General features: G+C 57.0%; 1 protein-coding gene and 1 long non-coding RNA gene across 3 annotated transcripts in view; one reads left to right on the forward strand and one right to left on the reverse strand.

Annotated features, from left to right (window-relative positions):
- Positions 1-21,908, reverse strand: part of SLC45A4 (solute carrier family 45 member 4) — an 80,177-nt gene extending 58,269 nt beyond the window's left edge. The window contains exon 1 of one of the 2 annotated variants that reach the window (XM_053896487.1): positions 21,798-21,908. The gene's annotated coding sequence lies outside the window, so the exon portion shown is untranslated. The remainder of the gene's footprint in view (positions 1-21,797) is intronic. The other variant, XM_019459731.2, reaches the window with a different exon arrangement.
- LOC109273066 (uncharacterized) lies at positions 21,098-25,871 on the forward strand. The gene is made up of 4 exons (XR_002082727.2): positions 21,098-21,195; positions 23,028-23,227; positions 24,259-24,424; positions 25,708-25,871. It is a non-coding gene; the product is annotated as an uncharacterized LOC109273066 (long non-coding RNA).
- Positions 25,872-26,270: the final 399 nt, after the last annotated feature.

The raw sequence follows: 26,270 nt of genomic DNA on the forward strand, positions 1-26,270 counted from the left end.
GCAAACGAGAGAGCAGAAGCGAAACTCCTTTGGAAACCGGGCAAGCATCCCAAAATGTAGCAGGCTGCAGGTCAGAGGGCAGCAGGGCTGGTAAGACCCTCAGAGAGGGTCCTGCCCCACTGCTCAAAGTTCTTGAAAACGGGCCACGTGTCCTGAGCTGGTGTGAAGGAGGAGTCTGGCGCTCGCCCACCATTAGCAGAGGAACCCGCGAGCCCGCTGCAGGTGAGCTCGCTGGCAGGTGACAGCACTCCCCTTTTACCTGCGGGCCCCTCTCTCCAGGCTGCCCCTGCCCCCACCTGGAGTCCAGCCCCGCAGGAGGCACCCTCCTGAGTTGGTTTCCACCCCTCGGTGCTCCTTGCCGCTCCTGTGTCCCCAGCACGCAGATGGCCAGACATCCTGTGGCCAGCTCGGCCCCTCCTGCTACCTTGCTGTGCTCAAGCACAGCAACCCGTGCCGGTCCCTTGTCCTCGTCCTCGTTGTCCTCATCCTCGTCAGTCTGAGGCCCTGGCTACAGACCACAGCCTCCCTCCACGTCAGGCTCGCTCCCTCTGCAGGGGGCAAAGCCTCTGAAGCCTGGGACAACTGTGCTGTGCTCCCCCGATGCCCGAATAAGCAGCCACAGATCTGGAGGCCGGACCGTGCTTCCTTTCCTCCAGAAGCCCCAAGGTTACTTCTCATCTGGGTGTATGGAAGGGAACAGGCTGGATGTGACGGGAACTACAGGTGGCAGGACAGGGTCTGCTGTCCGGCAAGGCAGGGCCTAGCATGGGCAGTACCCACAGATCTGCCAGCCCGCTTCTGCCTCACACCCATGCCAGGCGGCCAGCAGGCATTTCCGGCCAAGGGCACAGCTGTAGGGAAGCACCGATCAATGAACCACCCCAAACACCCCTGGGATGTCTGTCAATCAAAACTCGTCAGAAGCCACTGCCACTCCTATGCCACAAACTCATCACCTAAGGACACCCCACATCTTGGGCTTGTGCAGAGCCTGTCAGGGAGGAGTCAAGCTGAGACACCCCAAGGACACCAAAAGGCGTGTGTGCTGGGACAAAGGGCATATGTGCTGGGAGCAGCTGGGGGCACTTCGCTCTTCTCACCCTGGGGAAGCCAGCAGCAGCCTGCCTGCAAGCAGGCAGGTATTTATTTAACAGCACGGCAAGATTCCCTCCCGGCCTGAGAGTTCTGGGCCCATCTACAGCTTCCCACCCAGTGCCCTGGGATGGGCAGGAGAGGAAAGCAGGGTGGAGGACAAATGAGGAGGCTCTTGGTGCTGCAGCCCAGAACATCTCAGCTTCTGCAGACATTCCAGGAGTTGACGTCAGCTCAGCTCGGCCTGCACTGTTAGGGCAGTGCCGGGGGCCCACCACACCGAGGGCACCCGAGCGGCTGCACGCGGTAAGCAGTCAGCTACCCACGGGCAGGGGAGAGGGAGGGAGAGAGAGAGAGAGAGAGAGAGGAAAGGGAGAGCGAGAGCGAAGGGCCTCAGGGATCCTCCCGCGGCAACTACCTCTGCCGCTGGAAGGCACCGAAGGCAGGTGGCGATGGAGACACGGGCCAAGTCCCACGTAGGCGCCAGCCAGGAGACCGAGTGCACCACGTGTGCAAACCCGACTCCCTGCTCCAGGAGGGTGGGTGGGCACTGGAAAGAGACAGCCCCAAATACTGGTACTTCACACAGCGGCTCAGTAAGCCCAAGCCCTGCACACAGGCCTCTAGGTGCGGGGTTTCAGCTGCCAATCGCAAATCCGCTCCTCTCCTGCACATGTCACAGGACAAGAAGGAAAAAGTCAGACAGGATGCTTCTGTGCTGATCTTAACAGTACGGACTTGCTTTAACGACGGCTGAAGTCACATTTTCTTCACTGGCTTTTAACTACGCCTATGAGCACTTTACCCTGAAGTTCAATTATGACAGTGACCTTCAATTATGACAGTGACCTACCACAACTCACTGTGAGAATACAGAGCTCTGTGATCTATGAAGGAAGAGTCCCTGAAGGGAGCCCACGACCACAGGGGAAGACGCTGCACAGGCAGGGTCTGGGACCCTGGGACCAGGGGGCGGGTGGCGCTTCAGCCGCGGGAGGAGGGGCCGTGGCTCCGCGGGCGTCAGCCCAGCTCGTGCCGGCTGGCTCCGCAGCCTGGCCGGCCAGCTCAGGAGAGAGGGGCCGGCTCATGGCACGCCCCCGCCATCAGGATGGAAAGTTGGCCCCAGCCAGAGAGGACGTCTGGTGTCTATAAAAATGTTCCTCCCAGGGGAGCCTCTGCAAGCAGAGACTCTGAGAGACTTTCATTCTTTTCCTTATTTGCCACTCCGAAAAATATGCCGTTCGTCCTATTCCGAAATGCAATACGGGTCAAAACCTCCTACAGAGAATAGTGACCCAAAGAAAAAGGTCACCAGATCCAAAATATTTCTCATTTGGCCAGTGGCCCAAAGAAACTCTATTCTGTTTACTTCGTTACTCTCCTGGGGGATAAAAGCCTAATCCAATACACCAAGTGGGCCCATGTTTGTCCAAATTCTGCAAAGAAGGCGGGACACTGGCCGCTTCTCCCTGCCTCTGGCGGGGGGGGGGGGGGGGTCCTCCTGGGTGCTAACCCCTCCCCTCCCCCAGGGACTCTACTCTGTCCCCACCGCGGCCTCACGCGGGAGAAAATAACCAGCCATTGAGTGTCTGTCCCACGTGTCCACCCCAGCCCCCGCAGCCCAGCAAGGCTAACCAGAGACAACCCGCAAAGGCCCGTGACCCGCAAAGCCCTGCGCAGACCAGAAGTGGGCTGAAAGTGGGGCTCGGGGTCTGCCGGCTCCAAAGGGGGCTTCTCTCCCCATCGCAGGACGGCGCCCAGCATGGCCCAGTCAGTGCGAAGGGGCCATCGGCCCCTGCCTGCCTCAGGTGGTCCTCGGCCTGAGGTCCTCTGTCAGGGCAGCCGCCGAACAAGGACCCACCCTCGTCATCTTTGCAGGCCGTCCTCGGTCACCGCACCTCAAAGGCCTCCCTCTCATCCTGAGCGCAGAGCTCCCGCCTCTGGCCGCAGCCAGCCCTTGCCTGCGCTGGAACGAGGCAGCCCCCCGCTTTCCTCCCCAGTGACACCGTCCCTTCAACCTCCGAACCAGTATTGCCCCCAGGAAACGAGGACCAATGAGACCAGATGGAGGCAGAAACGGGATGCGCCACAGAAAGCCCACGACAGAGGCTGCCCCGGAACTCCGAGACAGCAGAGGAAGGAGCAGCTACGCGCATGCATTCGTACACACTTCCTGGGGCCCACCCCGAACCGAGCAGCTTTGCAGGCCCAGGATGTTTGCAAACGCGAGATTTTAGTCTTTCTGCAGAGACTCTGTGAAGATGCCAAATAATGAGTTTTAGCAACAATCCCAGATGCAGTACCCTTGACGCTTCTGGAACCACCCTTGGACATCAGTCCTCAAGCTGGGCATCTTGAGGAAGAACAGACACTGCTGCTTAGGAAAACACCAAGGCATCAGCAGGAGGGGAGGGTCCCATGGAGGGAGGGTCCCCTGGAGGGAGGGCACTGGGGGTCCCTCAGGCCAGTGCCCTGGGATTCCATGGTGACTATGTACCTGGCACGGGGACGCAGACGCGCTGGCTTGGGTGGGCCGCCACTCGCTGGGGAGGCCAAGGAGATCCTCCCCCTTCCTGGGCGAGAGGTGCCTCAAAGACAGGCGCAACTCCAGCTTGTGGGGAGCCCCTGTACCGGGACCCCCAACATCTCTGCCTGTGGCCCCACCCAGCTCCCAAGGAGGTGGGGGTTGGGGCTCACTGATCCCTCTAGAAATAGGGGACTTGGGACCACAAAAGGAGGAAGGGCAGTGGTTTATGCCCATCGGCCATCCCTTACGGAGGCCTGGCCTCTGCAGCCCAGGAAAGACACGGTCCGAGAGGCGGCCCTGCGGCGCACCTGCTGGAAACAGACCAAGCAGAGCGAGGGAAGCATGCAAACCTGCACGTATATCTTTCTTGTACCTTCAAAGGTGCCTCTTCAACACACTCCCTACTTAAGCCACCTTAAGTCTTCTCCAGAATCAGGCGAGCATCATCAGAGTAACAGTTACAGTTCCAAAGCGAGCGTTTCCCCATCAGGGCACATTTAAAAGAGCATGACCCCAAGGCCACTGCGTGACCCCGGGAGGGTCACTCACCTCTCCAGGCCATGAGCCAAGCGGCAAGGTACGAACCAAGCACCTGTCCCTTCTCTTCCGCTTCCACGAGCTGCGATCCTACAATTTAAAACCGTGCACCAAGGGCGGTATCATCGCAGGAGCAAGGCCTGCAGGGCCGGCAGGAAGCCTGTAATAGACAGGCTATAAACTCAACACACCTCACTCTGTCTTCAAGACTAATTTTAACAGGGAGAAGACATAACCACAGCTAACAAACCTTTCCTTGCGGATATGATTTACAGCATCGTGACTCAGCGGCCCTGACTGCCTGAGAGGTGAGGTCACCTGGAGGCACGGAGGTGTTTTCACAAGGCAACAACCTACACCTACACACGGGGCAGGGAGAGCGGGCCGCTGCCGTCCCCACGCTCCCCCCTCCGGGGTCCTTTGACACCCCCTCATTAACACTTCATGGCACATGTGGATTTCCAAATTCCTTCCAAGGAACGTTCCCACGGCCAGGCTGGCCTTTCTGGCCTAGCTGGTTGATCAGCCAGTTAAAGGCGGTTAGCTACAAATATGAAGGTTCCTGATGGGATCTGTTGAAAGAGGTTGTCCTTTCGGGCATCTGGCGAGTCTAGTGACAAAAACATGTAGGCCAGAAAGGGCCACCGTGCCCCTTTTGCCCACCACCCCCCTCAAGGGCTGCCACAGGTGCACCTGCCACAGGTGCCACAGGTGTCCACGCAGGGCCAAAGGCCACTCAGCCGGGGGCGTCTGGCACCCTGGTGTTCAGACCGGCGAGCAGACGGCACGGCCAGCATCTCCAGCAGCTACGGCACCAGCAGCCAGCCGCCCGCAGGCCTCCCTGGGCACAGGGCACGAGGCCCTAACTCCCCCAAGTTTCTCTCGCCCCCTCCTGCCTACACGTGGCTCACACCACGGCTACTAAGCCCGGGCGGCCTCAGCAGCTCCTTTTGACCACCATCCCGGCCGCCCCCCTCCCCAGAATCCCAACTCTCCCGGCCGGATCCTGACTTCCTCTCCCAGGCAAGCCCCTCACCCCAGGCTAGCGTCCCCACCGCACAAGGGGCCCACCCAGCTCACGCACACGAGGGACCAACAACAAGCAGAGACCGCGGCCACCAGAACCTCCTGCTCTCATTCTGTCCACAACCCCTCTGACCATGCTGCACCTGCCAGGACAAGCCCCGGGTGCCCTCTCCCCGCCCCTGCTCGGCCTGGCCCTACCCCTCCACACAGGAGTGGACCACCTCCGGAATTCCAACTTCCCCTGCTGGATCCCACCCCCTCTGTCTCGGGGACTTCCAAGTCTCTCTGCAGACACTGCCATCAGCAACTGTTTCGTATAGGACAAGGATAAAACCAGCTCCAACTCCAAGTCCTTCCTACCAGCCAGTTCCGACCCCAGAGGCCACACAAACATGTACTTCCTGAGCCCTCGTGACAGGCCGACACAGGGACTCCTATCATTAGCCCCAACTTATAGGTGAGGGAGCTGCAGCCACCAAGTCTGGTGTCCAGAAGATGCAGCACTGGCGGGGCGGGGCAGGGGGGCACAGGAAGGACACAGCGGATGTGGGGCAGCAGCCCGGCCACGGCCGCTTCAGCCCAGGGCAAGGTCACTGCTAGGCTGGGAAAAGCGGTGGGGACCAGAGGAGACACAAGAGCGCCATTCTGGTCTTGATTTCTGAAGGGAACCCTCCTTGTCCAAACAAAGCTGGCAGGCAGGCAGGCAGGCAGCTGGACAGACCCTCGGCCGTAACCCGGAGAAGCTGGCGGTGATGGGCCGTCCCAGGCTAGGAGCGCGTGCCCACGTGGGACCTGTGGCTCCACAGAGGGCTGCGCTTGTTTCTTTTAACCAAAGAAACTAAAACCTAGCCTGATTAAAGTCCCTGCTTTGAAACAGTCTTTTACTGGGACGCCTGGCTAGCTCAGCAGAGAATGCGACTCTTGATCTCGGGGTGGTGAGTTCAAGCCCCACACCGGGTATAGAGATTACTTTTAAAAATGCAAAGACGTACAGGCGCCTGGGTGACTCAGTCGGTTGGGTGTCCGACTTCGGCTCAGATCATGATCTCAGGGTTCATGGGTTCAAGCCCCGCGTCGGGCTCTGCACTGACAGCTCAGAGCCTGGAGCCTGCTTCGGACTCTGTCTCCTCCTCTCTCGGCCCCTCCCCTGCTTACACTGTGTCTCCCTCTCAAAAATTAAATAAAAACACATAAAAAAAACCCCAGCAAAGACATAAAAAAATAAATAAGACAGGCCTTTACTTCACTTTCCACACATGACACACGACCACTAGAGAAACGTGTAAGTTACACAGATCATATGTGCCTCATGGCCTCCCGCTCAGACCGGATTCTAATCTTCAGGGCTGCAGGCGGGGTTAAGAGATTGCTGAATATCACCAGTAACTCTTCATATACTAAAGCCGCATTCTCTTCATTTGAAGAGTACGGAGAGGCGCTTCTATAAACGGATGGGACTCGGGACTCTTCCCAGCTTAGAAGAGATGGGCTCGGGGCGCCTGGGTGGCTCAGTCGGTGGGGGTGTCTGACTCTCGATCTTGGCTCAGGTCCCGATCTTACGGTTCGTGGGCTGAGGCCCCGCGTGGGCTCTGCACTGACAGCGGGGGGCCTGCTTGGAATTCTCTCTCTCCCTCCCTCTCTGCCCCTCCCCTGCTTGCACATGTGTGCGCCCTCCCTCTCAAAATAAATAAATATCAAAAAGAGAAGAAGATCTGGGCTGTTCTGCCAAGCAGCCGGCCGCCCCCACCGGTCCTGGCTCCGGGGGAACCAAGTGGCCACATGCCAGAGAGCCCTGCGGGGTCCCCGGGGGGCTGTGGCCTCTGCAGAGAAAACAGGCAGCTGGGCAAGAGTCAGGGCAAACCAGGCCCCTTGCCGACCCCCCAGCTCCCGTGAACCAGGAGGCAGCCAAGCACCTTCTCAGCCAGGCGGGCCCGAGGCACCAAGAAGGGTCCGGAGATCTCCTGGCGCTGTGGCTTCAGACTCTCGATCACAGTTTCCCTAGGAAACATTGTTCCTCAGGTCAGTGAAAATGAGCTAGTGGGGAACGTGAACCCAGACGGCTACAAGTCCCTCCGAGGGAACTTTAAGTAAGCGTAACACGTATCACGCCGTCACCTTATACTACACAACTTACTACATGCAGCAGACCTTGTGCTTGGGTCTATCGCATACACCGCTGAACGAAGAACAACTATTACGACCCGACCCGCTTTACCGTAACAGGTATGTGAGGTACGTACCCCATCGTGACATAACAGCACACCCTGTCCGACGAATACATACTCCGGAGTCCAGAGCACTGTCCACCCCATGGCGTACGTCTGGCCAGGGGTGAACTACAAGTGCAGACCCCGGTCCAGCCCGGCGGGCCCTCTGCAGGTGGCACAGGCCGCAGGCCGGCCCGACCCTTCCCCCTGGGCTCGGCCCGGGGGCAGGACTCCCAGCCAGCCACCGCCAGGTCCGATCTCCACGTGACACCGCTGAACTCTTCCGGACGACCTTGACTTGACCCTCACTGCTAATTTTAACTACCCTACATCTCCCCACAAAGTAAACTGGAGCACCCCACTGTCACCATCGCAACAGACTCCAGCCGCCACTCTGGACGGCAGAATGCCATCAGGTTCCCAGACTCACTGGTGCCTGAGACAGACGCCCGAGTCCGCAGGCACCGCTCATCCGGGTCACAGCGAGGAAACACGACAAGCCACCACCCTCGGGGTTGCTCTCCGCACACTCCTCCGGGAGAGACCGGCCCACGGCCAGCCGGAGCCATCTGCCCAGTTCCAGAGCCTCCAAATGCAGAGTCTCAGGCTGACTGCCGGCCAAGCAGCCCGCTCTCAGGACTCCACACAGCCCAGGCACAGCCTCAGCTCCAAACAGGGCTTCCTTAGCTGAGGCCCAGAGACGGGGGCGCTGACCAGGATCATCATGGATGGGTGTTAGGAGATCCCTAAAGTATATACAAAATGCTGTCTTTCCACCCGATTTTCAAAGGAATTCATGACCCCAAAAGGGTGGAGCAGTGCCCCAGTTAGCAATGGGGGAGGAGGGAAGTAACCATGGTCACATAGCTGGTTAAAGAGATTTTTGTTGTGACAGAGTGTATCAGCTTTTCATAATTTTTATTTTTTAATTTTTCTATTTATTTTTGAGAGAGAGCACACAAGCGAGCGCACCACCCCCCCAGCGGGGGAGGGGCAGAGAGAGGGGGAGACACAGAATCTGAGGCAGGCTCCAGGCTCTAAGCGGTCAGCATAGAGCCCGACGCGGGGCTCGAACCCATGAACCGCGAGACCATGACCTGAGCTGAAGTCGGCCACTTAACCGATGGAGCCACCCAGGCGCCCCTATTTTTTTATTTTAGAGTACACAGGCAAGCAGGTGAGGGGCAGAGGAATAGAGAGACACGGAATCTTAAGCAAGCTTCACATTCAGCACAGAGCTCAACTCGACCCTGGGATCACAACCTGAGCCGAGATCAAGCATTACACGCTCAACTGAGACCACCCAGGCGCCCCCACTTACCGTAATTTTTAGAGACAGCCTTCCCCTTTAGAGTTTCCTTTAGAACTAACTGAACAGTTTAGGTTCATACAGGGTTGGGGGGTGGGGCGGGGTAAAGGACAGATAAAAACAAAACTAGAAAGATGAATTCTAAATTTAGGGAAAACTATAAGGGCCCAGTCCAGACAATTTCCCAGAGCTCACCACACATTCGGTGACATCAGAAAGTAAAGATCAAACCACACAGTTTCTAGAACTGGTCCTCAAGGAATGGACCGAAGTATGAACAAGTAAGGGGACCGTCCCTCTGTCAAGCAGGCCGTGCTGTCTGAAGTCGAGTCCTAAATAAATGTTACTTACTTGGCTCGCTAGGGTGATAATGAGCTTGTTTTGAACCTCCTGTATATGGTGTTAGCTCATTCATTTTCAAAAGTAACCCAGGACAGACAGAGCTGGGGAAAGACTGAGCAAGAAAAAACAGGTCAGCAAAACACTGCTCTCACGTTTCATAACCAAAACACAAGCCAGGCTCCAGATAAAACCTTACTCTGACCTGCACGTTGCATTTAGACAAGGGGTCTGGGTATCACCTCTCTCCTTCGGATCCAGAGTGCAGCGGTGCTCCTTCTACCGTGTCTGGCTCTGGAGCTAGCTGCACAGACACCCCATCTCACCAAGGCCCTCCTCCCTCACGGCCGCTCACCGTGCTCCCACCGTGCACAGGACTGATGCAGTCCAGACTGCCCTCAAGCTGCTTCGAGGCCACCCGGCAGACAGCGGGAAACCAGCAACCCCAGGAAAAGATTAACTGGCATAGGGGGCACCTGGGTGGCTCAGTCAGTGGAGCAGCTGACTTCAGCTCAGGTCACGATCTCACGGTCCATGGGTTCGAGCCCCACGTCGGGCTCTGTGCTGACAGCTCAGAGCCTGGAGCCTGCTTCAAGTTCTGTGTCTCCCTCTCTCTCTGCACCTCCCCACTTGTATTCTGTCTCTATCTATCTCAAAAATAAACAATAAAAAAAAATCTTTTTCAGATTAAGTGGCATGGGCCACTTTATGGTCACATGTACCAGGATGGTCACAGCTGCACCCTGGACTCAGCAAAGCCCACTCAGCCTGGGTTTCTCAGCTATGCTGGGCAACTCAGTTTCTCCCTTCTGCCACCTTACAAAGACCCCAAATTCCCATAAAGCCATAGGCATCGGCTCCCACCAAACAGGGAACCGTGGCAGGCGGCTGAAGACCACGCATCCACGCGTGCTCCACCTTGGTGACCACGCAGAAGAGCAGTGGCAGGTGCGGTGAAGACGCTGGCCTCCCGGGCTCCCGCCCTGACTGGCCGGCATCGGCTGGCCACAGACAGCCACCACCTCCCCTGCGGCCCCCGGGTGCAGGTGCCCCTGTGCCTGGGGGGGAAGGCTCCCAGCTGCGGCCAGGCCCAGGGTGGGGTGTCACCTCCCTTGCCGGTGTCCCTTAACCCTGCCCACCCCTCTGTACGGCCCTAACGCTCATCACTCTACTTGCGATGCCCATCTGGTTCCTGCAAACAGAAGGGCACAACAGATACAGCGGCCAATACCCTTCTGTGACGGGGACACACAGGCTCGTTCAGTCGCGGGGGAGGAAGCAGCTGGCAATGATAACACTATCACCTCTGGGTAATTGCGAAGGAGTGACTCAAGAAGATCATTCTCGATGCATCATAAAATCAAGACTAGAGCCATCGGCCTTGAAACAGTTTCTCGGAGGCAAGACGGGATGTGTGAGCGGATTCCAGACACTCCAGACAAGAGGCCTGCAGGCCGAAGGGCCCAAACTACACATGAATCACCAAAACGGGTTTCAGACGCCCAGAGGTGCAGTTACTCGGGGACAGTGCAAAGAAAATGGAATTGAAAGGCAACCCCACGCTGACTGGAAGTGTGGGCTCTGTTTGATGCAAATGAGTAACTCAGGGTGGGTAGTCGACTTACACCACACCCCACAAAATGCGGGCGAGATGCATGTCGCCATAGCAAGTGTAAGATGTAAACCAAAGCCCCCTGCAGACAGCCTGATGCGGGGCTCAGCTCAGAGTGTGGGGGAAGGCACAGTTAGGTTGGGAATTAATACTACACGAATAAAAGCCTTGCAATTGGGGAAAAGAAAAAAAAAAGATGTAGACAAGATCTTCCCGGGGTGAAAATCTACGAAAAGACGTGAGCAGGAATAGTTTAGAGCTTAGGACCAGCCGGTGGCAAAGAGCCAGCCGGGGAGGACGCTGCCAGCCAGGAGCAGGAGGGTCCGGAGCCCACGGGCCAGCCCTGGGGTCACAGCCCTTGCAACGAAGTCCACCGCCGGCAGGGTACTCGGGCCTCAGAGACCGAGGTGCACGGCCAGGGGTCAGCGGCTGCAGGTGTGGCACACGGTTAAGAGCTCCTCGGTCCTCACGATAAGAGGACGGATCAGAGTGGGGAGAAGGGCCCGTTCGGACCCGCCTCAAAGGCTCCGAGGGCTTCCGGGAATCTACGGGGTGCCGGATGCTCCTCGGGGCCGGGCAGCACTGGAGAATCACCTCCTAGGTCATGGCTAGCTGAGCATCTCCCAGGGGCCGCCCCACACCCAGGCCTCTCCCTTAATCCTGTGGCACTCCGAGCGGCCTCAGTTCACAGGTGAGGGCCAGGAGCCGGGAAGCGGCAGGTAACGGACCCAGGTCACCTCGCCAGGTCTGCCAGGCTCCACGCTGGCTTTCCACATGGCCTTCGGGATCCAGGAAACCCAGAGGTCTATCTTCTGCTGGCATAGGGTGCTGGCATCCCACGGAGGGAAGCAGGAACAGGCCACAAAACGGCATCCGTGGGTGAAGCCCTGACTGGTACAGAGGCCGCAGGTCGGGGTGCAAGGGAGACCCAGAAGGTAGTGGGGGGCAATGCTCAGAAAACTCGGCCCAGGAGCGCGGACCTGCTACAGAAGGCGTATGGGTGCTCACGGGGCTTCCGGACACTCCCAGGCTACCCTGCTCCTCCGGCAACTTAAGGCGCAGACCCATGACCGTCACACTCGGCTCTGGGTAGGGACCCTGGGGCTCACAGGTTAAGGAGCAAGTCACAAGTGGGGGCAGCAGGGTCCAATCTCTGCAGGACCCGGCCAGCTCGCCGCTCCCAGCCTCAGCTTCCTCACCTGCAACCAGCTGTTCTGGATGGCCCAAGGGCGCACAACCAGAACTCCTAGGGTCACAGCTTTCCAGTTATGTGACCTGCGGCTAGTCCCCTGATCCCATCAATAAAGACAAGGAGATCTCCTTTTCAAAACGGAGATAACTCACCACGGCGCTGCTTTCAGTCCGAATGTTATCGGGGGCTGTGTGCCCAACTACGGGACACTGGGCAGATGGAAGTCTCAGCGGGACACTTCGAGCCCCTCCTACCTCTTATCTTGCAGTGGAGTCCCCAAGAGGCTGGTCTGGAGTACCCAGCTCCCATCAGCGGCCCCTGCGGGTGCACACAAAGGTGTGGGCCGCACCGGCTTTGACCAGCAGCCGCAGCTCCACCGGCCCTCTGGGGGCTGCCCAGAAAGTCGCCCCGGGGAGGCCGGAAAGCGGCCGGGCAGGGCAGGAGCCAGTCCATCTGCAGCCGCGTGTACCTCGACGGAGGAGGCACTAAAGGCAGCTCCTCGTGCCAGGGACCAAGCCACAGCCAGCAGGGCGCTCGCACGGATGCCACGCAGGGCCCACGGCCCAGGCATCGAGCTGCGACACCCCTCCTAGGCCGAACGGCTCCTGGAAGAGTCCAAGGACTCCACACAAGCCAGCAGTGCACCTGGGGCCCCCCGCAGCCCGGCCCTGGCTCGCCGGCTCTGGCACAGGGCCCCCACCCCCTCCCAGCAGCCCTTGGCTGCCTGACCCAAGTGCGGCTGTCACTTCACAGCCTCGGGCCCCAACAGTCAGGCTTTGTTTCTTCCTAGGACAGTTAAAAGGGCCTCCACCTCCAGGAAGCCCTCCCTGAGGAGCCACGCGTGAGGGTGGTGATAATTATCTTTCGTGTTGGACGGGCCTTAGATCGTCACTCTTGTCTCCACATTATTCTTCAGCTGTCACCTCTCTGCTAGGCTAAAACTGCTTATGCGTCTCCCACTGTCCCCCGTACATTTGCCAGCAGAGAATTCAGTCAGCAGCTAGAATCTCAGGCGGGCCCCAAAGAGCTCTGGGCCTCGGCCTTCTCATCTGTGAAGCAAGGAAACCACTGCTTCTATGCAGAGCAGTCAAGAAAATTCACAAGTGAACTCTGGGCGGCACAGAAGCTGGCCCACGGCGCGCACTCCCAGGTCCCAGGTGCCCGTCCAAGACAGACGTCCATGGGATCCCCTGGGGTTGCAACGACTCCACCAATGCACAGGGAGGACAGCCGAGGCCCAGGCACGACAGAACTCAAAGCACAGTGCCTCTGGGGTCTCACGGGGACTCAGTTCAACAGAACTAATCATTTGAGTCCCCCCAAGTTTACCACACTCTCCTGGAAACATGCCTGCTGAGCGATGGCTTTAGGAAGTCCAGATTCTTCTTCAGATTCTCCCCCATACAATCCATTTGGTGTTTTAGAAAGTGGGAACATCAGAGCGGTTTCCTGCCCCTCGACTGGGTTCTGAAAGCCAAGTGCACCCGGACTCCCACCAAAAGGGACTGGGATGCCGCCGAGCAGCGAGGACCTTCCTCAGCCTCATGGCGAAGCCATCTGGCCGGGGAGCTGGCGGTGCCGTGGGGCGGCAGGCCTGGGATCCCGGTCCCCGTGTGAAGGGCTCCAGGCCGAGGCAGGACTACGTGGGCAAAATAAATCCCCAGACGGGCAAGCTTCTGAGGGGATCAGCAGGAAGTCCCTATTAAAGTTGTAAACTCTTCTCAAAAACCATATCAGAAGCAGGCAGAAACCACACGGCCCGCATCTACTTGGCTCCCACTCTCCCACAGACCCACAAGATTTAATCAAAAACCTATTTGAACTTCACAGCCACAAACTGACACCATCCACGGGACTCTTATCGGCACACACACACACACACAGCCTCACTTCTGCAGAGGTTGTTCAAACGGTCAGCAATTAACCAAGGACGGATAACCGGCCTGCACAGGTGCTTCCTTTCACCTGCATCTTCCGGGCAGGTGTGGAAAGCGCGGTCTCTTCTCAGTTCACCTGGTTAGTTCGCTTGCAAACACGGTCCGGGCGCCTGGGGGGCTCAGTCAGTGGAGTGTCCAACTCTTGGTTTCAGCTCAGGTCACGATCTCACCGTTCGTGAGTTCAAGCCCTGCATCGGGCTTCGCGCTGACAGCGCGGAGCCTGCTTGGGATTCTCTCTCTCTCTCTCTCTCTCTGCCCCTCCCCTGCACTCTCTTTCTCTCAAAAACAAATAAATAAAATTTAAAAAGAAGCCCCCCCCCCAAAAAAAAAACACGGTCCTGATTTTATCTTGCATTTGATTAGTGTTAAACACCATCTCACGTATGAAAAGTGACCGATATTTTGCATACACTGTAGTGAAGACGAGACACCTCAAACTGCAAAAACATACACTCCTGACACACCCGTAAACCCCGCTTTTCATCTGGGTGGGGGCGTGCCACAGCTTTGGGGCTCATGGCGCTGCATGGGAGACCTATGGGCCCCGTGTCTCGTGGGTGGGTTCCAGGGTTCGCCCCCAGGCTCAGCCACTTACTGTGTGTCTTTGGGCAACTTACTTAGCCTCTCTGTGCCTCCTTCTCCTCTCTGTAAAATGCAGGTAATGACAGACAGCCCCGACTGGGTTTTGCAGAGAATGAGGCTGAGTGTTCTGCACAGGACCTGGCCTTCTGGATGTTTCTCAGGGCCTGTTAAGTACCAGGAACAAGCACTCATTATGCTCCACAGATCACAACACACACACTAAAGCTCAGGGCAGTGGGTAGCTTCTGGGCCAAGGTCACAAAGCCAGGGATGGCCCAGCCCTGGATGTTAATGGTCCCTGCACCCCGAACAACGTGGGGCTCGAGGACATTTCCGCTGCAGAGTAAAAGGCATAGGGCCCCTCCCTATCCTCTTAAGAATTAAAAACACTTTAGACATCTGAATAATTCAAGGATGAGCTAAACACACTTCAAACAGCCCTAAGCTTCCCTTCGGCTTGCCCGTCCCGCTAGGCTTGCCGAGCCCATGCTGGCAAAGCAAAGTTCAAGCCGGCCTCAACTGCTTACTCCACCCCTAACACCAAATCAGAGTTCCTTCGTTCGCATGGGCGCCCTGAAGGGCAGAGGCCACCTCGGCCATCGGGCCAGGCAGCTCTGGCTCCGTCCAGCAGAGGGTGGCGGTGTGCAGGGCCTGCCGGAGAGAGAGAGGGCTGCGTCCTCCAAGCTTCCCCTGCAAATGGTTTACACAAGCGATGCAAAGAACCACTAGCAGCTCCTCTGTGACTCCAGTCTGTGCAGCACGACTGGCTGGGTGTAGACAGGCATCTGAGTCGGGCCCCAGGAGACAGGCAGTGTTTCCAGAACTGAATCCCCCCACGCAGGGTCACCTCTGGCCTTCAGCAACACAAATCTTTCGTTTAGCCTTTGTTTTACGAGCCGAAACCCTGATTTCAGGCTCAAGGCTCAAAATGCTAGGGAAGTGTAAACAAGGGTTTGTGCTTGAGAGATCAGTGGAGGGTCCCCGTGACGGATGTCCCACCCTGTGTCCACCGGGGCAGGTCTGGTGCGCTGCCTAGCCCAGCACTACTCCTCACTGCTTACAGAAACCACAGGGTTCCTAGAACACAATCTGGAATTAGCTCCTTTCTGCCCTTATCCCTAAGAACAAAGACGCGGCCTCACAAACCGAGGACAGGACTTGTCCCCAAATATTTACAAATCCAAACTCGTGGGGAAGCATTCTTAACTGGATTCTTAACAGCCAGGCCCGAGGACAGGAGACAGATAAAACTTCAGGACGCACATTCCTGAGATCCAAGGAGCGAGGCAAGTGGCTTGCTTTCTTCCCCCCACCCCCAACCCCAAAGCTGGATGAAGCCAGAGACCCCTTGTTTTTGGAAACTCCCTTCATGTCACAAAACCATCTTATAATACAAAGTTCTACAGCTCTCCATCCAAAGCATTTTTGGTCTCTGGGCTAACAATAGTGAATGCTTCTGCTTTGAGAGCATCTCCAGCCCAGGACTTTCAAACAGTCTGAGGAAGTCCTTGGGTCCGCCCAGGCCTCTCAGGGAGAGCCCCCCACACCTCTGCAAACCCCAGGTGGTCAGGTTCCTTGGCAACCCCGGGAGCCTCTCCCCCACCCCCAGGGCTCTCACCCTAGAGGCAAGTCAACACCACCCTTCCCCTCCTCCCAGAAAGGAGCCCAGCACGGCAGGCTCACTGGATTCCTGCAGGACAAAAACCATTTCGGAATCCAAGGCCTGGCCAAGCAGTCTTCTCTGCTTCTAACACATCTTTCTGGAAAATTAAAATTTAACTCAAGGCACAATTCCATTAAGCTTAAAATTTAACCCAACCAAATAAAAATGCATTGCCGCTGGCTGCAACACACACGTTCATGAGATGTATCATCTTCTGCCCTTTCACATATAAGTCCACAAAACATGCAATTAAATATTAAAGTACACACGGATCAGCGCTTAACAGCGAAACGTAATGAAGCGGCAGATGCTCTTTACCCCTCCGTGCACTAAGCACCTTTGGGGTTCTCAGGTGGGGTGCCTTTGGGAGCCTGAGTCCACAGATCTCAGCGTCCCCAAGGGAACGGCCAGAATGGCCTGAGCCCTCGCCAGCGGGGGCAGCCCCAGCCTTCACTCGCTCCCTTCCTCCCTTCCTCCCGAACCAGCAGGAGTCACTCCTCCCTGGAATGTTCCAGCAGCAAGGGTGTGTACCAGGCACCAAGGGCAGATCAGTAACTCCTTTTAACTGAGGCACTTCAAATGGACCCCCACCCAGATCATACCTTCCAATGTATTTTCATTTTGGGCATTCAGTAATTATGAAGATCAATGATACATTCATGCTTCTGTGGTTAGTCTTGTATCAGTAATTACAATGAGAAAAACTGCTTCTAGATGGGCTTAACAACAGCCTTCTGAGCACAGCAATGTTTTAAACCACAATTTATGTACACGTGTGTCACAAGCGTGAGGAACAATCAGTAAGACTTTCCAGTGTAAAAGCCTGTGACTTTAGAATAAAACTCCACGAGGGAAAGTGGAACAAACATCCTAGTTCGAGAGGAAAAGAACACGTACGCATTACAACCGTTCACAGTCTGCTGCTCCCGTTTTCTACAAGGTGACCGTGGTCATCAAGTCATTAGTGAATTTCATATCGGATACTTTCAAGAGCGGTACGATTGCAACTCAAAATGTCTACATTTACAATACTCCAAAAATGTTCTCTTTCTCAGCTATTTAAAATCAGCAATAATGGGGCGCCTGGGTGGCTCAGCAGGTTCAGAGTCCAACTCTTGCTACCGGCTCAGGTCATGATCTCACGGTTCCTGAGTTCGAGCCCCACACCGGGCTCTTTGCTGACAGAGCTTGGGGCAGAGAACAGAGCCGGCTTGGGACTCTCTCTCCCTCAAAACAAAATTCCAAAAAATCAGCAATAAAGTTCAATGTCAACTCAGAAACGTGCCCCTAGTTTTCATCAAAGTTGTTTTACAGGGCATGAACAAAAAACTCCGAAGGTCTCGGCTACGAGGCAACCCAAGGCTGAAGGACCCAGAATTTAGGCAGCCACGTGCTCCCCACACCGCCCCCCCTTGTTACGTCCAGTGAACTCTGGCGAAACAAGTTCATCTCCGGTGTAGAGGTGGCAAAGCCCCTCCCCTCAAAATAACTGGTGGGAAAATATTTCCTTCCCATTTCAAACCAAACATCGTACTCTTTTGGATAAACAGATTTTGCCAGAGCGAGGACTAAATGGTCGGCAGCGAGAAGCGCGCCAGTTTTCTGGCCTGGCACTGACCGAGTGATGGCTCGATTTGTGCGAGTGACCCCTGCATCTGGACGCAGTTCCAACTCCTCTTCAGCAGCGATTTTAGGGGTTTGCTATGCATTCTGTGTTCAAGATCTTCCTTTCCCTACACTGGGAAGAATTCAGTTGTCAGTTCAAATGGCCCCAGGATTCAGAGGCAGAACCCCGGGAGAGGCCCTCTGGCAAACTCTGAACACTCGCTCCGGGGCAGCCACACGGCAGAATCCCAGGTTAGGAGGTACTTTTAAGGAAAGCGCCCCTCGGGCACTGGTTCAGGAATGCAGTTTTCCTCTCTGCCAGCGAAATCCTTCCACAGGTTTGGGAGGATGAAAACACGGTCGACCGAACAATGCTTCCCTCACCTGGGCTTTGGGCCAAGCAGAGGTGGGCGGGCAAGGTAGCCCCGCTGAGTTAACTTGAAAAGGCTCTGCAAATCCCTTGGCTGCAGGGGAGCCACCTCGCCCTCGCGGAGGCACCACCCCTGTGTCTGCCCTCGGGGGGCAAGAACCCGGCACAAGGGCCACCTTCACTGGGGGGAGCTCCCTACTGATCGTTGTGTGACCCTGTGACCACCGTCTTACCCAAGGGTCCAAACTAGCCAAATCGACCTCAGAGCCCTCCTCTCCAGCTTCACGGCTGTGTTTCATTTCCCACAATCTCCCTCAAATGCCTGCCCGTCGGCTCCTGTGGGAGTGACATCGGCCCATGCACCGCAGCGGAAGGGCCACTGCGGGAACGCCAAGCTTAAATCGAACTCGATCTGTGACACGAAAACAGTAAGTGGATTACGCTGTTGCCCTCGAAGTCTGTGGACGTTTTAATCTTCTTAAAATGTCTCCTCTAAAAGTCACTTGCCAAGGAAGGAGGTTCATAAACACCATTAGGCCCCCACTAAATGTTTCCAGTGTTACCGCTACCCCAACGGCAGCGGGTTGAAAATAGCTATTGTGCAGACCCGTGAACTCAGGACTTTTGGCAAGCTTCCTTCTGATTTAGGGCCGGGAAGCTTCCTTCGCGCGCAGTGAAAAGGTCCACAATCCCCCAGTTCGCTCCAAGTGCCTTATTTTACAAAGGCTTAGCATTTGATACCTTTATAAAGGAAAAAAAAAAAAAAAAGCCACTCCAAGCACATTTTGAAAGTTCCATGTTTAAAAAGATCCTTGTTCATTGATTTTGGTGGGGTAATTAAGCTAATCTAAACAAGGGGTCCTTGTCTGGGCGCCTGTGGGGGAGGTGCACGGGGGCCTGGCCTCCGCCTGTGAGCCCCCCTGCAGACACTGCCCCCCCCACCCTGGCTCCGGGGGTCCTCTCCCACCCCCTCCTTTCTATATGGCTGCTCCTCATCTGGGAGGCTTTTTCCCTCTGGTCAGATTTCCACTCAGCAAAGCTGAACCGCTCTCATGTTTCCTGGCCTGGAGTCGAGGCGGCCCTCCTAATGGAGTCTCCCTGAGTGCACCTTTGTCAACAGAACTGTGCTGTGATAAAGAAATCTGGGGAACCAGAGGAAACGGCTGTGCAGCAGCACCCTCACCAGGAACACGGCTTCCAGCGCATTCTGGCTCCACAGATTACAGACGGGGCTCTGCCAGGGGTGTTCCCGAGGAGGGCACTGGCAATTTGGGGTTGTCTGCCACCTACGGCGCTCACCAGCCACCCTGACCCTGTGCCAGGCCGCGAGGCTGTTAGTCACGAACCACCCCTAACGGCTACACGGGGCTGGGCTTCGGGGCTGGCAGGGCAAGCAGAAGAAGGCAGAGAGGGCAGAGGGTGCAGACGGGCGATAGGGACGAACGGGCACCACGGCCAGAAAATAATACTACAGCCCGGACCCCAGCGCAGCCGTCCGCTCTTCCCCCCACCGTCCCTCTGACAACACAGATAAAACCAGCCCAACGTCAAGCAACCTAATCGCTGGCCAAAATACCTTCTTGGACTGCCTGCCTCCACTGGGGATGGGGGAGCTGCCGTTGCCGCAGCCCCTCCCCCCTGCAGACCTGCAGGGCGGGATCTCCCGGCTCAGAGAGGGCAGGGCCCCATTCCCAGGCTCCTCCCGCCCCTCCCCAGCTCCCCTCCTCTCCAACAAGCAAAGTTGGAGAACACAGAGAGCCCCAGGATGTTAAAAGCTGCGAGCCACCTTGGAGCTCGAGCTCACCCGGTCCAATCTCTGCTCTGCTCTCAAGAGGCCAAGGCCACAGCCCTCATCTCTGCAAGGGAAGCAGGCAACTCACCGACCCCAGGAGTGCGTGGGCAGCCTCCCTGGGGGACACCCAGGGCCACTAAAAAGCCACCACTAAATACCTAATATGCATTTCAAATGCATCTCAAAAGATCCATTTCTTTCTTTTACAGCTGCTGCCCACAAAAACAATTAGCCAGAATGGAGCCGAAATTCCCAATTTTTAAGACAACCTATTCCCCAGCCCCTCACCAGGGCGCACTAGAGATCCTGATCAAGTCCTGGTCCTTCCACCTGGGGCCTGCAAAGCTCCAGACTACCAACACTGCCACTCTTGAACTTCAGGCAGATTCTGCAAAATCTCTCCCAAGCCTTAAATAAACTCTTACTCTTTCCTTCAATAGCTAATTCAGACCTAGCTGAAAAGCAAGGAAATTATTCCTAATTTTTAAGAGGTTAGGGATTACTGTTTCTGATACCAACCATTAGTGACACTTCTTAATAAACCAATCCTCCAGCTTTTCATTTTCTTTTTTTTTTTTTTCCCCCAAGCACAAAACGGAGAGATGACAGACTTCCCCATGCCCTACCTGTCTGTCGATGGCCGGAGGGTGTGAGGCGGTCGTAGCGAAGGAAAAGTGCAGGGCACGTACACAGAACACTGGCAAGATCGTTTCCCCAGCAGAAACAGGCTTCGATTCTGACAATCATTTGACCCGACAACAACTGTTTCGGTCACTCACCTTCCAAACCCTCCTCCCTTCCCAGGATCTAGGACTAGGAGATGCCCCAATAACCAGGGGCTCCAAGGCCTCTTTTGCTGGAGTCAGCTGAGGTGTCCGATAGGGCTCGGTGGCTCAGTCTGACCCACGGTGCCCCCATTGGAAAAACAAAAAAATCTCACAGTCCCTAGGAGATCAAGTGCCCCTTCCACCCCTTCCCACTCCTCCCTAGCAACCGCCCCCCCCCCCCGCCCCCACTTTCTAGAATCATTATGGATAGCTAACCAGGAGGCTGGGCTTTTCCCAAACCACCATTCCTCCCCGTTTTGATATACCTCCCCTAGAAAAGCCCTCAACTGGAAAGTGCTCCCCAACAACCCAATCAAGAGCAACACACCTTGGGAAGGAATGGGTTAAATTCGAGAGCTCCAGGAGGAGGGGTTGCTCGGGAAAAGGAAAGCGGTGCTGGGATGCGGAGAAATGTGCAGGGCAAGGGCTCTGGACCTGGATGCACAGATGCACCGGCCCCTCTCCTCCAGGGCCAAGCTTGGCCACAGGAAATAAAGGTGTCTTCAAAGGGACAGCCCGGAGGGCATGCACATAAGACAAAACACAGGCGCTGCCCAGGGGACAGCTTGGAGCCGGAGGTTTGGAACACTGGATGGGCGTGCTGGGGGCGCGTGTGTGCTGGGGGGGGGGGGGGGGGGGGGGGGAAGGGGGAGGAAGGCAGGCTGAGGCAGAGGGGACAGGGGCTGGACTCTCAGAAGTTAGGAAATAGATGTCAGGCCGAGGGGCCAGGACAGGGTCGGAACCGAGGGAGCGAGGCGCGAGGCTCCCTCTGGGTAGAGAAACCGGAGGAAATAGGGGGTGGGGGAACGCTGCGGAGCACGACCGGGGGGGGGGGGCGGGGGCGGGGAACCGAGTCCGTGATAAGGTGCGCACCGCGGGCAAGGGGGCCGGGATGTTCCAGGAGGCTTCTGGGACGGGAGCGACCAGAGGCAGGTGCAGCCCGGGGAGAGAAGGGAGGAAGCCGCGGATGGGGCGGGAATCCCGGCGGGAGACGCGCCTCGCCGGGGCCGAGGCGAGGGTGAGGGTCCCCTCCCCGGGGACGAGATGCCCGGGCGGGCTGGGAGCCGGACTAGGGGCTCGAGGCCGAGCCGCGCGGAGGTAGGGTGGGGAGGCGGGAAGCGGCAGGTGGCGGCGACCAGGTGCGGGGCCTGGGCGGCGGGCGGGAGAGGCGGCCGCTCACCTGTCTCCTCCGGCCGGGGCCGCTGGGGCGGCGGCGCGGCGGGGCGGCCGGGCCGGGCCGGGCGGAGGCGGCGGGGGCGGGGGCGCGGGGCCCCGGGCGCTGGGGGTGCGGCGGCGGCGGCGGGGCCCGGCGGCGGCTGCTCTCGGCCGGCCTGCCGGGCGGGCGGGCGGTCAGACAGCGAGCGACGCGGGCGCGAACGGAGCGCTGCGAAGCTGCGGCCGGCGCGCGGGGACAACGCCGCTTTATCGGGTCGGAAACAGCCGCCGCGCGCCGCTTCCGCTGACGCAGCGCGGGCCTGCGCTCATGACTATGCAGCAGGCGCCGCGGGAGGCCGGGGCGGGGCTAGCTTCACGCGTGCCCATTGGTCGCCGTGAGCCCCGCCCACCGTGCCGCCCCGCCCCGCCGCCCGGGCCCCGCCCTAGACCCCGCCCCTTGCTGCGTCCCACCTCCCGCCTCGTGGGCGGGGCGTCCAGCGCGCCCCCAGCCCCGGCTCCCCCGCGCGGGAGCCCCTGTCCCTCCCCACGCTTACCCCCTGCTTCCTTCTCTCCAGACGCCCTCCTCGCAGTGGAGCCCCCACCAGCCTAGCCTCCTCTCTCCCCCAACTCCTCCGCCCTTTCGGAGCAGGGTGGGCTCCGCCCCCAGGTGCCGCAGAGAGCGCTTTCCTGGCCTCGCCCTCCGGGTCTCCCTCCTCAAACCCCCTCCCTCGGCTTGGGCCCTCGCCCGACTGCATCTCCCGCACTGTGCGCCCCCTCTTGGTAGCAAGGCAGGACCCCGGACCCCGAGCCTTTCCCTCACTGCCTGACTCGGGCAGGAGGCGCCGCTCCCGCATCACCCCTCAGGCGGATGGCTACCGTCCCAAGGATGGGGCCGCTGGGAGTCCAGGAGACTAGGTCGGGGGAGGCAGCTTGACAAACAGGTGATACAGCGGGCTGAGGTCAGACGGTCTGTGCTCTCGCCAGGCTCGACTAGTGACTTCATCTCTGGGTGTCCTCATCTGTGAGACAGATCGCAAGACCCGTCTCATGGGGCTGCCGAAGGGATTTGGAAATAAAGGGTGCACCGCGCAGCTTCCAGAGCAGTTAGAATGGGAAAATCTGACAGTGTCAAGTGTTGGTGAGGACGTGGAGCAACTGGAACTCTCTTACACTGCTGGTGGGGGTGCAAATTGATGCCCCGCCTTGGAAGTCTGGATCTTATGCAAGCCTGATGACCTAGCAATTCCCTTCCTAGATGCACGCCCTACGTGATCGCATTTCTGTGCACGGCAGCACTGTTTGCAATTACCAAACATTAGAAGGGACCCAAATGCCCAACCACAGAACAGATACATCACCTGTGTCCTATTCGTGCTGTGGAATGATGATCACACGGCTGTGAGTAATCTACAAACACGCAGGGCAACATGAATGACACTCGCAAGTGATTTTGAGGTAAGAAAAGCCAGACCTCAAAGCATATAGGATTCCCTGTATATAACGTGGTAGAGGGACACCTGGGGGGCTCAGTGAGTTGAGCTTCTGACTCTTGATTTCGGCTGAGGTCACGATCTCACCGTCCGTGGGATCAGGCTCAGAGGTGGGCTCTGTGCAGAAAGCATGGAGCCCGCTTGGGATTATCTGTCTCCCTCTTCCTCTGCCCCTCCCCTGCTCCCTCTCTCTCTCTCTCTCTCTCTTAAAATAAATAAACATTTTTAAAGATAAAATAAAGTGGTAGAAATGTATGTAGAATCCAGACAGTGGTTAACATTAGAGGCAGGGGTGCCAGAGCCAGGAAGGGAAAATGGAGAGAGTGTTTGGGGTGCTAGTAAGATTCCATTTCCTGCTCTGGGTGTTGGTTACATGGGTGTGTATGTAATACTTCGATCAGGGGTTAATAAGATCAGTAGCATATGCATAAAGAGCCCAAAGTGACCTCTGACACATAGTGGGTGCCTCATAACTGTCTATCTACCTCCTCTGTGGGTTTTATGGCTCCTGTGGCCAGAGGACAGAGGCAGAGGCAATCTCAGATGTGCTGTGACCTTGGACACCTTTCTTAACCTTTCAGCGTGTTCATCTGTAGATGAGCCTTCTAACAACACCTAGCTCACAAGTTGTTGTGAGGAGTAAATGCACTTTTTAAAACACTTGATACAGACAGGTGCCTGGGTGGCTCAGTCAGTTGAGCATCTGACTTCAGCTCAGGTCATGATCTCATGGTTCATGGCTTCGAGCCCCACATCGGGCTCTGTGCTGACGGCACAGAGCCTGCTTGGGATTCTCTCTCTCTCTCTCTCTCTCTCTCTCTCTCTCTCTCTCTCTTTCTCTCTCTCTCTCTCTCTCTCTCTCTGCCACTCCCCTGCTCCCTCTCTCTCTCTCAAAAATAAATAAACATTAAAATAATAATAATAATAAGTAAATACATAAGTAAATAACCTTAAAAAAAAAAAAGACAAGAAAAAGCTCTTTTCCCCTCTCTCTAGGTGCCTGCACCAAGGAGGGCCGTGTGAGGAGCCCTCCCAGGACCCGACCACACTGGCACTGTGATCTTGGGTTTCCCAGTATCCAGAACTGTGAGAAGTAAGTGTTGTTGAGCTGCCCAGTCTGTGGTATTCTTGTTAAGGCAGCCTGAGCCCGTTAAGACAAAGGGTAAGACGTGCCCGTAGCTCGTGGCCCCACCGTCCAGCCGCCCCATGGCAGCTCCTTGAATGAAGGGCCACCAGCCCTGTGAGGAGAGAAGCCCCGAAGTCAGGAAGACCTGGGCTCTCGCCCGGCTCCAGAGCGTGGCGTGCCTGGGGACTTCCCGCCACAGGCATGCAACCTCAGAAGGGGCTGCATGCCTGCTGCATCACTCTGCCATGACCGTCTTTAAATTCTTCATAATTTCCAATAATTATTCTCCACGATTTCCATAGTTCTCCGTAATTTCTCATCCTATGGCCTCATTTGTGAGCACACTGGTCTCCTGGGACACTTGCAGGGAGCCCGGGGCATGACAACATCTCCATCACTGCACGCGCAACCTTGCCTTCACTGCTCCTGGGGACCCTTGGAGCAGAATTGTGTCCTTCTCATCCACGGACACGCAGAGCCTAAGGACCGATAAAACTGTCACATTGACCATTTCCAGAGATTTGCCAGGAATGGCCTCCTCCAGGAAGCCCTCTCGGATGTCCTGCCTTACAGGAGTGAGTGGCTCCCTCTCATGAGCTCTGAGGCACCCTGCTCCTTCACAAATCATTCCCAACTGTAATCGGGCACGTCTGTCTCTCTAGTAGCCTGCAAGCCCTGTCCAAGCAGCTGGTACCAGGCCAGGTTCATTGTTGCATTCCAGAGGCTGCCTGCAGTGGGGCAATGGGGCTGCAGACATGTCTGCATGTGGAAGGGGACAAAGAGAGAGAAAAGGAACTTCTTAATGAGGACCCATGGAGAGACTCTGGGGGGTCCACAGACTCCTGAAACGACGTGAGCTGGCCTGGACCAGGCACCCCACGTGCTCCCTATAACCCCATGCCTACAGGGGTCCCATGCCTATGGGGGTCAAGAGCTCTCCTCTTTGTCTTGTGACCCCACCAGGTTCAGGACACCTACAGGAGGCATGAGACCCCTGCAACTTTTAGCACCCCCTGACCCTGGTGCTGGGAGGCAGAGAGGATAGGAGAGCTGGCTTGGGAAGGGCAGGATTTGGGGCAGGTCGGGGTTGGAAAAATGGAGGGGCCATCAGCAGACAGGCTTGCGGGGGGGGGGGGGGGGGAGGGTGGTCACAGGGCCTGGGTTTGAACTTTGACCTCACTGTAAATAAGTCTCAGTCCGTGAAATGGAATGAACCTCACCTGGAGAGGGTGACAGTCACGAGCCCAGACATGCAGCCAGCTGCCTGCTTAAGCTGAAACCCTGGCCCTGCCACTGACCAGCCCTCTGACCTTCCGCAGGTCACATCAGCTCACTGGACCTGGGTATCCTTAGCTTCCAGAAGGGCAGAGTGTTAGCCCCTCACAGTGCTGTTACAAGAAATGGGTGCGTTCACCTCGACAAGCGAGCACCGTCTAAATGGCTGATGAGCGGTAATTTTCAACTTCCCAGGGCTGGAGAGGGAAGGGAGGAGGTATGTGGGGGACTCGGTCACCTGAGACCACTCAGGTCTCACCGCGATGACAAACAACCACCCAGCTCATAACTGAGGGCCCGCTGTGTGCCAGGCCCCTTCCAACCTGCCGGGTCCCTTCAGAGATCGGGCTTGAGCCCTCAACTGAGGCTGCCCTCTGTATACTGTGGATGGGGCCAGTGGAGCCTGAGGAGGGGAAGAGAGCATAGGAGCCAATGTCCCAACTGTCCCCCATTGTCCCTCAGCGGATGCCTCCTCTGATCATTTGTAAAGCTCTCCTTTGTGTTTAAGCAATAACACTTGCTAAGATGAACTCTTTAGCAAGACCCCGGTATTTCAATTAGTGTGCTCAGTTATCACCACGTATTCTGAGCACCTGCTCCGGGCCAG

The sequence above is a fragment of the Panthera pardus genome, unplaced genomic scaffold (assembly GCF_024362965.1).
Source record: "Panthera pardus isolate Hobbes unplaced genomic scaffold, ASM2436296v1 HiC_scaffold_7, whole genome shotgun sequence".
In the NCBI taxonomy this organism is placed as follows: Eukaryota; Metazoa; Chordata; class Mammalia; order Carnivora; family Felidae; genus Panthera; species Panthera pardus.